The sequence below is a fragment of the Peromyscus californicus genome, unplaced genomic scaffold (assembly GCF_007827085.1).
Source record: "Peromyscus californicus insignis strain IS unplaced genomic scaffold, ASM782708v3 Scaffold_6__1_contigs__length_162567912, whole genome shotgun sequence".
NCBI classification, from domain to species: Eukaryota; Metazoa; Chordata; class Mammalia; order Rodentia; family Cricetidae; genus Peromyscus; species Peromyscus californicus.
The window spans coordinates 59884759-59895245 of record NW_026294584.1 but is presented as its reverse complement, the minus strand read 5'-3'; the positions used below and the strand labels follow the sequence as shown (position 1 = coordinate 59895245).

The following is a 10487-nucleotide window of genomic DNA, read 5'->3' as shown; positions in this document are numbered from 1 at the left end:
GAGCACTGGTTCTCAGGGAAAGGGAAGGTGGGTGGGTTACTGGGAACAGTGGAGGGAGGGTAGGATGAGATTGGGATGTATTGTATGAGAAAAAAATAAATAAAAATTAAAAGGAAATAGTGTGGACCTGGAAAGCTTCAGAGCTGAGGAAGGCATCTCACCAGTCAGGTCTGGCTGCTTCTGGAAAGTAGGTCTGACAGGATCTGTAATTTAACTTTATAGTGAAATTTATTAACTGGGTACACTGGTACCAGTGGGGGTGTAGCTCAGGGATGGAATTACACCCAATAGTGTGTGAGAATTGCCTGGAGAGCTTGCTGAGACACATCAGACCCTTGGTCCCTCCCGGAGAGTCTGACCAAGAAGTTCTCAGTGGACAGAGAACTTTCCTTTTTCCCACTCCCACTCACCTCCAAAGGTCAGCTAAGCAGCCAGTGTATTTGCATATGGCTCCTTTGGTTGAGTTGAAGAAGTCTGTAGAAGCAGGCCTCCTGAATTTAATGCTCCTGCCTCAGCTAGGATCTAAGGCAGGAGGATGCTAGTCATTCATGAGGACATGGCAGTCATGTGCAGAGGCAGCTCAGGGCTGGTTCTCATAGGAGGAAGCAGATGATGGCAGAGCACTGACATGTGTACCTGTGATGTTAACATCCAGGGAGTGGCCATGCAGGTTCTGAGTGCCTGTGAGACATTAAAAAGCAGGTGGGGGTATAGCTCAGGGGTAGAGCATTTGACTGCAGATCAAGAGGTCCCTGGTTCAAATCCAGGTGCCCCCTTGCTTGAATGTTTTGGTAGTTAATTTGCCACATTCACCTTGCAGGGGAACTCAGTGAAGCTAGGAGGTCTCTATTAGTTGGGAGTTATCTCAACTAATCCCAGATCCTCCATTCTGGGCTTTATAATTCAGAGTGTGTTTTGTTGAGCTCCTTAACCCCTTACAGTCACCTAAGGTCCCAGAGCCCACAGGGCTTACAAGTCTTCACCTGAGCACACCAGCTGCTCACTGTAGTTAGTGTCTTCCCCCCTTGCATGCATCTCCCTGTTTGCTCTCCCCAGTCCACTCCTCACCTCTGTCCTGTGCTCTGATGTAGAGGGATCAGCTTTTCTATGCTTCAGTTGACCACTAAGAGATGAGGTCCATTTTGAATACCCAGTTTCTATCTGGGAGTCTATTTGATAAGAAGGTCTGAAGCCTTAATATTAATGATAAGCTCAGAACCAGCTGGCTCCTGCGTCCTTAGTGTGTTTTCCTGTGGAAAGGCAGGAAAGCCAGACTCGAACAGCTCTCCAGACCTAGAAAAAGAGATTATTAGGATACGTCAGAAGCCAGCCTGGTATTATGGGCTCCCACGACAGTCAAGAACCAGGGCAGAAGCCCATACTTGTTCCAAAAAGTTTCTAATCTCCCTCCCCATTCGCCCACTTTCCCCAGGGACAGAAATTATGACATTGAACTATACTTTAATAAAGAAATTTTAGACTAGGTGGTACCAGGGTGTGGAGGGTTTAACCAGAGAACTCTCAGTCTACATCTAATGCTTAGATCCAAGCTATTACCTACCACGACAGCCATCAAATAAATGGTACTTCTTTTTAATTAGTTTCTTTTATGTGTAAAAACCACACTGTAACTTCACCTTCCTCAGTAAGGAGGGCTGATTTGTTGGGTGCAAGCCACCCTGGTAGGCTGCTGGATACCAATCTCTGTTTCTGTTGCATGCTTTCTTCTACCTCACCCTCAAGACCCCCCTGCCTGATACCCTCAGATGCTGAAGCCCTGACACCTCTCTCTCTCTCATCTCTCCTGAGTGTAACCGGAAATAAAACCTAGAGAGCTGTGGAGTTACTAGGAGTCAGTGCTTAGCTCCCTCAGTTAACCTCCTGTATCTTAGGCTGGGATTGGATGGCTACAGAGACTAAGGAAATATGGTCATGACACTTCATCTTTGTCCCATTTTAGTGGTCTTTGGTCTAGTGAGAATGATGTGAAACACAAAATTCCCTTAGATGTAATAGGAAAGAGAGTAGCAGCACAGAGCCGGGCTGATTGGAATGGACTTAGTCACAGCCTGGAAGACATGGTGAGGGCTAGTGGGGTTTTAAAGATGAGAGTATGCTGAACTAGAGTAAGGACGCTATTGCTGAAGACACTATACACTTTTGTGGTAGGACATGGAGAAACAAGCTGGAACTTACCTGAAAACGTCCTCTCTGCTGGCTGGTTTTCATAGTTCTGGAAGGTGCTAGACAAGCTGCTGGAGAACAGACATCAACGGTATCCCTGCAATGAACCCTGCATGCTACAGCACTGACCTGCCAGGCAAGATATGCCCACTTGGCATGAAGTCTGAGGCTGCATACAACTGCTTTTGGATACGTTTTGAGGCCTGCTCCACAGGAGGGAATTCTGGCCTGCTCCTGCAGACCTGGTCAAAAGCCCATGGCTTGGGAGGTCACAGGTCCTAGGGAGGAGCCTACTACTGTTGTTTTGCTAAATGGCATGTCAAACTGTCCTTTAAATATGTTTATACTGCTAGATTAATGCTGCCCTCAGCCTTGGCCAGAGACGCTTCTCTCTGCAGTGATCAGAAGTTAATGCAGAGACTCGTAACTGGTCAAAGTGCTGAGTATATGTGAGTAATGAGTACTCAGACCTTAAACTGGACATTTACATCAACTCCTGACCCGAACCAACAGGTCATTCTTCAGTGATGGAATCCTAAGTGGAAGACCAGGAGATGAGAAGATAAAGAAGACAGAAAAGGTGTGGTCAGGAGGTCTTACACAAGCTATGTTTTGTGCCAAGCAAGTTTATTAGGAAGCAAAGCATCTTATATACTGTTTTCAGGGGGAAATTGAGCTAAGGTCAGCAGGGAGCTAAATAAACAATGTTGGCAAAGAGAACACAGGATACCTCAGACACAGCTGCCTTGGGACTGATAACTACAGACCTTAAAAGGGGAAATCCGGGTTCCTAGGAGCCAAAACCTTAACTCCTTCCAGGCTCTGGCCCTAGCCCCAGAGTAGACCTCACCAAGTCTGTCCCTAGACAAGGACACAGAACTAGTCTCCCCTTTGTCCTTTTATAGGGCCTCTGACAAAGCCATGGGAACATCTGGATTCTGATAAACTCCTCTCTTCTAGGCTCAGGGAACACCTCAGAAGATGAGCCAAAGAAAGGTAAGAGCTGGAGAATGGGGAGGAGTGCTGTGACTCTGTCTTCTGCGGACAGGACTGTTGCACCATGAACTCACTACAGCTTTGGCACCTGTATAAATCAAGTCAGCAAGATCAGTCATCAGGCAGCACTGATGGGACTCGGCAGGTTATTAACAAAGAAATGAGAGAACATGGGAGTAGGGAAGAGGATGCTGTGACAGTTATCAAAGATTATAAGAAAAAAACATGACAACAGGCCAGTCTCACTTATTGAACATAGTTTTTTTCTAAACCATAAATAAAAATTTTAATAAATCAAATTCAGCATTGTATTTTTTTTTAAAAAAAGAGTAACAGGTAATAACCAAGCTAACTATTTGAGGAGTACAAGTTGCCCTCACCTTATGCTCTGCCTTCATGCTGTGTTAGCTCATAGTATATAGCAAGTGACTTTGATGCAAACAGCCAGGCCCTCAGCACGTTTCTGGGCATGCAGGCCAAATGCCAACTTTAGCACTTTATGCCTGAAGTATGTTCAGGTTGCAGAACATGCAATGTGCTAAAAACATCAAGGAAGCAGCTCTCTGTCCCATGAGCAGCCTCGACAAATACTGCTGGGAGGTGTTGGTCACACATACCAGCTCCCTTTGAAGGTGGGTGACCTGAGGTGTCCTGTATGTGTTCAGACTTGGTATAAAGCCCTGGATGCATATGATAGATGAATGTTTCATCTCCCACCTATATTGCCTTTCTTCCTTTCCCAGCCTAAGTTAACCATCCTCTACCAGTGTTTCCTAGACTTTTCTGCAAAGCAAAATTACTTGCTTTCAAATTCTAGTTTCAAGGTCTCCTTGTAGAGAAATCCAAACTAATATTCCAGATTAACAAGAAAATGATGTGATTATAAAATAGATTCTAGCCAGCTGTACCATGTACCATGATTTATTTATTCTAAAGTACAGTGAGTAAGGGGCTATAAGCTCATGCGAGGACAAGCTAAGGATCCAGCAGAGGAGAAAAGCCATGTACAACAGACACCCCCATGTACAGACACTTTCTCTACATGGAATAGGACTTTGTCCACCACCAACTTCTGGGTCACATGTTTTAGTCTGGTAATATTTCCTTGTCCTAGTGACTGTTGGTCCATTAGTGGTTTGGGGATTCCAAAGTCTACCTTCAACTGTTTATTGGAGGAGTTTATTCTTCATTGTCTTCTGTCTATATTAACTGAGTGAGAAGTGATCATCTTTTAGTCCAGCCTGTAGTTCGGCAGCAAGTTCCCTGAACCTAACATTAGCCCAGGAAAGCCGGGGCCTGACTTTGTCATCACATTTGACACTCCAGTCCTGTGGAATTTCTGTTGGTAGGTCACACCATGATGGACTCCAGCTTGACTCTGAGGGTCATTTTAGTCAGTGTCAGTCCCTCTCCAGGACTGTCTAACCCTGGGGACTGAAGGCCGGGAGAACAGAGGCTATAGGTTTTCTAAGGAAGGAAGCCTGAGGCTTTTTATTCAGGAGAGTGATGTGTTTTTCCTCTGTCTTCAGCCTAGAAGTTCCCAAATGATGATGCATAGGGTACAAGTGATGTGGGTGTAACTCTGGAAGTGAAGGATATTAATTAAGCTGTATATTAATAACAGGGGGTATAGCTCAGGGGTAGAGCATTTGACTGCAGATCAAGAGGTCCCTGGTTCAAATCCAGGTGCCCCCTACGCATACCTGGTTTTTGACCTTTTATATATAGAGAGATACCTGAATTTTAATTTCTACTTCTTTACTATACAACAGAGTTAGAAATTATTTTCTTAGAAACAGCAAATATTAAGGATTTATTAATGTGATTTGCCATCCCAAATAAATTATGATTAATCGAAGTGTCTATAAAAATTCCATTTCCCAGGCCTCACCTCAAACAATTAGAATACCCTGGGTGGAACTAAGGTACCTTAAAAACTTCCCAGTGGTTTCTAGAACCAGCTAAGATGAGAAACAGCCTTACAGAGCTTCCTGGAAGCCTCCTCAGCCCAGGCTGCCTCAGCTTGGCTCTGTCCATGCAGTTTTGTGCTCTGGACCTTCACTCATACCTACATTTCAATCTGTGAAACGTTGATGTGTAAAATGCCTGTAACTGGACCACACCAGCACCTTTAAGAGACAGACAATTCTTTTTCAGCACTTCTTAGTTTCTTTAACCTTTTTTCTTCTCTATCCAAGAATTCTCCCCAGGAAGGAATAAGATTGGTCTTCTGATCCATGCCACTAGGATCTGTGGCTCAGAAAGATAGCTCAAGTCCAGGGGTGGGGTGTTGCAGAGGGTGAACCAGCAAGTCAGTAAGGGGGAAGTCAAGTTACTTATTGTGTTTAGTGCAACAGACGAAGTTAATGCCATGTGTTAATCAAACTTTGGAAGGAAAATTCTGCAGAAAAAATGGAAAAATCACATAGACTATCTCCAAACTAAAAACATGGTTACTTTTTAGGTTTTAGAGAACAAATAGCTTTTTGATAGAAACTCTTAGAACCCATTGTGGATACAGATAGGAGAATATAGTTCAGAAGTTCATACCTCACGTGAATTGTCTTTGACGGTCTTTAAAAATAAGTGCCTAGAACACATTTCATGATTCATTGGATTTGTATAAAAAGCAGGAGTTTGTATCTTGTATGGTCAAACATGGGTTCTTGTAATAAAGCCATTTGGGATACAATAATGTTTTGGTTTCTATATTGAATGGCAAAGAAATTACCATGTATGACAGAGCCTGGTTATATCGAGTCCCCCTAGATATTTTGTCTGCAGCAAGTAGATAATTGGTTTATTGAGGGGATTCAGGTTTTCAATATAGGCTGGAAAGGAGTCTGTCAGATAAACATGTATATAGTGAGAACTCTGACCTTAATAAAAACAGATTCCTGCTTTACCTTTAGGGGAGTATACTCTTCTGCTAACATACTTCCTAACATCCAGTGACCCTGAGTATCAGGTAGCATGGGTTGGAACTTACAACAATGTACAATGAAAAATGGCATGACTGTGTTGAACACCAGTGATGCCCCAACTAGCAACTTCAGCCACACCTGAGGGCGATAGGATGCTGGGCTGTTGGTACATATAATGACCAAGTGTGCAAAAGAGCAGACTGCAGAGAAGGCCTGGAAATGGTGAGCATAGCTAAACAGTGACCATGTGCAGAGGCATTATTGCTTGGGGTGGTGGCTCACTATGAGAACTCAGCTCCCTGCTTTAAAGCTCAGAATGGAAGTTTTCTCCTGCTGCTGCTGAGAAGATTCTGGTTAGCTTCCTTCCTGCTTTTTTTTTTTTTTTTTTTTTTTGGTTTTTTGAGACAGGGTTTCTCTGTGTAGCTTTGCGCCTCTCCTGGAACTCACTTGGTAGCCCAGGCTGGCCTCGAACTCACAAAGATCTGCCTGGCTCTGCCTCCTGAGTGCTGGGATTAAAGGCGTGTGCCACCACCGCCCGGCTCCTTCCTGCTTTTTGAGCATTACTTGTTTCTGGACTGAGGATCACAAGTCCCTGATTCCAATTTTTATGTTCTCTAGCTACACCTCCTACTGCCCGTGGAACATTAGAAAAGATTCCTTTTTCCCCCTGAGTCCTACATGCTGGGTCTTCCTGCAGGGAAGGATGAAAGGCTGAGTGAGTCAGTTTGTCTCACCCTCCTTCGGCTATGTTTGCACTCCAAATGGCCTGCCCACAGTCTAACGTCAATCCTATTCAGTCATGTCTTACTTTTCTTGGGTAGACAAATGTCTCATGTGATTTTCCACTCTTATATTGTCCCAAGCCTGTGAAACCTGTCCACATTTTAAGAACTACCAGTGATGGCCCTCTGTGAAGAAATGACTGCTTATAGCCCCACAATAGGGTAGGCAACAACCTACCCCTCTACCCAGCCAGGTTCCCCTGATTCACATTACATGTGCTGGGTATGATATCCAACATGCAAAGTCAACAGCTTCACATGGAATTCTTCAGTCCTATGAGGCACATTAGAGAGATTCAAATACATTATTTATACTTGAAGGTATATTTCCTAGCTTGTTGAAATAATCAAATAAGTCATTGCCCAAAGAATAAAACACAGTTGTTTCCCTGAACATCTCTTGCATATCATGATTCATTGTTGGGTTGACCTCCATGACCTCCTTCCCACAGTCATTGTCTCAATGGGCAAGGCCCCTTTGGAGGATAGTTCTCACTGTGTCATGCAATCTATGAAGTCTTTGGACTTCACAGTGGCAACCATAAGGGTCCACATGGAAGAGAGCATTGACCCACTTAAGTGCATCCTGAGGCCGGAGCTCTGGGTGTTATAAAGCCTGTTTTGATGTTGGTTCCTGTTCTCATAGAAAGGCTGAACTGACAGGTTATGAACTCTCCAGTAAAATATCTCCCTTTCAAATCCAGGACCAGAAAATGAGAAAAGCAGAGAGTGAAAGTCAGAAAACCAGTTCTGTGTGAAGAATGTGCAGCAGGCGAGAGTGAGGTTGAGAGTGGTGTAAAGCTCAGGTGATGTAGAAGAAGGTATTAGGAAGGAAGGAGAGAGGTGGACTCAATTCTCCAAACTGTGGTGCCCCACAGAACCCAAGGAAGAGGCTGGAGGGCTCTGGGTAGGAAAGGTTTCTAGAAGTCCAGAGATGATCTGTGAGGAAGCGCAGGGGAAGTTGAGGGCAGATGGAGACCTGTGTGGACAAAGCCAGTCATATCCAACTAGTGCACAAGAATTGAGAAGCCATAGTGCACAGTAGGCTTTTGGGTGACCAACACAGGTGACACAGTAGTCACTGGGAAAATCTGCACAGATCAGGGAGAAAGCCTTTGTCTGTATATGAAGCAGCTCCTGTTTTGTGACAATCATCTGGTGGCCCTTCCTGGTGTAGTGACATGCTGGCAACACCACCAAGCTGCAGAGCCAACAACCCCTCTAAATCGCTATGGACTGGATCCTTTCTTAGGATAACTTCTGTCTGCAAATGGAGAATAAAGAGGAAAAGAGACAAATCAGGCTGTTCGTCTACTGCCTCAGGACACCTTTCAAAGAGGCCATTTAAGCATAAATGCAGACTCTGGTTATGACTTGATATCTAATCAGGTACGTCGCCTTTCAAAGTGAAGTCAATGACTTACTTTTCTCATATCTATATATGGAATGTCACCGATCAAATAAATATCTCTAATCTGTCTATGAGTGATCATTAAGCTTGATAGACACGTAATACCCTTAGCTCCCCTTCTCATAGTGTCTATATTATTTTTCAGGTGAGTACCAAGAACTTTTGCTTTTTTCCAGACCTGCCCTGTCCTTTACCTCCAAAGGATCTCTGGAGCTCTTGTATTTGAGTTTAAAGGGTATTTATCTGGAGAATTCCATGATATTTTTTATTATTTTATATATATGGGTGTTTTACCTGCAGAAATGTCTGTGTACAGTGTGAGTGCACACTGGGAATCAGGTCCCCTTAGACTGGAGTTACAGATGGTTGTGAGCTGCTGTGTGCTGGGAATTGAACCTGGGTCCTCGGCAATAGTAACAAGTGCTCTCTTAACCACTGAGCCAACTCTCCAGGTCTTGGACTCCAAGATTTTTAATGTGCCTGCCTCAACTGGGAACTAGGGCAGGAGGGTGCTGGTCATGAGGCTGTGGCAGTCAGACATGCAGAGATAGGTAAGGGCTGGGCCTCACAAAAGGAGGCAGATTATGTCAGATTATGCACTGGCAAGTGTACATGTCAGATGTCAACAGTAAGGGAGTGGCCATGCAGTTTTAGAATATTTATTATACATACATAAACAGGTGGGGGCATAGCTCAGGGGTAGAGCATTTGACTGCAGATCAAGAGGTCCCCGGTTCAAATCCGGGTGCCCCCTTGCCTTTTCCTCAACTAACACATTGTTTATAGTCCTGTTTTTTCATCCACATGAATTCAGCATGGGAATTTGGTGAGAGAAGTCAACAGTGGCAGATATGATATGTGGGCAAGTGTGTTTATCAAGGCTGTCCAGAGAGAATAAGTCAGGATGGTGAAGGGAGACGAAGACAGGAATGAGAGACCAAATTTATCGGGGCACCCCCACAGTCTATAGAAGGTGACATTTCCTCTCCCTCACAGACATGAGTGGTTTTTTCCTCTTAAGACTTCAACAACTGCAGAGCCTAATAATAATACACCTTACTGAGGGCAATGGGCTTTTCTCAAAGTTTACAGATTGAAATATGGTCCCATCCCCAAAGTGTATGCACATCAAATATATGCATTTGGCCAGACTTCTGATCTTGACAGCCTTATCAAGTTGATTATGGCAATATCCAGCATAACAGGTAATGCCTTGGCACTAATGGCCTTACTTGAGGACATGCCATTGGCCAAGGCATTACCTGTTATGCCGGATATTGGGTGGGTTGCACAGATGGTGGGTGGCTTTGAATCATCCTGCAGGGGACAAAGCTCAGGCCATAATAGCAACCAGTGACTGTGGCTGGTGTTCACGGTGCAGCTCCAGTGACTCTCTAGCCCAGCCCTTCCCAGTTCTTCCATGTCCACCCCCACCTTGTGACTCCCCCACCCCAGAAAATTTTTTTAAATAGAAAATTTTTTAAGTCTAATTTGTGTTATCTATATAGTCACTGGAGCATGGTCAAACTCTCAGTGGCCTGCCCCTGCCCACCACCAGAAGTAATGTTACATCATCAATCTGACTTGGATTGAACCTCCTAGGTGTCAGACAAAAGCACCTACTCATAATATGTTTTCAATCGAATTTAAAACTTGTTATAATCCCAAAGTTACCATGTAAGTTGAAGATGATAATAATTTTAATTGCATTTGTAAAAGCACAGCATTGAATCTGGTGAGAGAGCTGTGGAAATATCCAAGAGCACAATGCAGCTAACTTTCAGCCTCACTCGGAATTTTTGTAGAGACATGGACTTTATGATTGGTGACATCTCCTCCACCTTCCATTCTGCAGTTTGAAGTGAACAAATGGCTAAGGGCGTTTCATTTCAGTTAGAAATGGCATCAGTTACTTTTCTGAGATAAAATAACACAATACGAAGCACTTAGGGGAGAAAGAGGTTTATTATTGCTAAGGTTTAGAGGGATAGAGTCCACAGCGATGAGGAAGGCATGACCATCAATGGAGGGATGTTGACAAGAGCAGGAAGCTGGCTCTTGGTCATATTTTCATCCACATACAGGAAGCAAAAAGAAAGAGAACAGGAAGTGAAGCATGGCTGTAAACCCACAAAGCCTAACCTCGGTGATTTACTTCCTTCTGAAGGTTCCATAACATCCCCAAACAGT

At 44.1% G+C, this 10487-nt stretch overlaps 3 non-coding genes across 3 annotated transcripts; all 3 read left to right on the top strand.

Moving 5' to 3' along the window:
- The first annotated feature begins 704 nt into the window (after positions 1-704).
- Positions 705-776, top strand: Trnac-gca (transfer RNA cysteine (anticodon GCA)). Its single transcript has one exon. It is a non-coding gene; the product is annotated as a tRNA-Cys (tRNA).
- A 4027-nt stretch (positions 777-4803) lies between these two features.
- Positions 4804-4875, top strand: Trnac-gca (transfer RNA cysteine (anticodon GCA)). Its single transcript has one exon. It is a non-coding gene; the product is annotated as a tRNA-Cys (tRNA).
- A 4104-nt stretch (positions 4876-8979) lies between these two features.
- On the top strand, positions 8980-9051 carry Trnac-gca (transfer RNA cysteine (anticodon GCA)). Its single transcript has one exon. It is a non-coding gene; the product is annotated as a tRNA-Cys (tRNA).
- The last annotated feature ends 1436 nt before the right edge of the window (positions 9052-10487 follow it).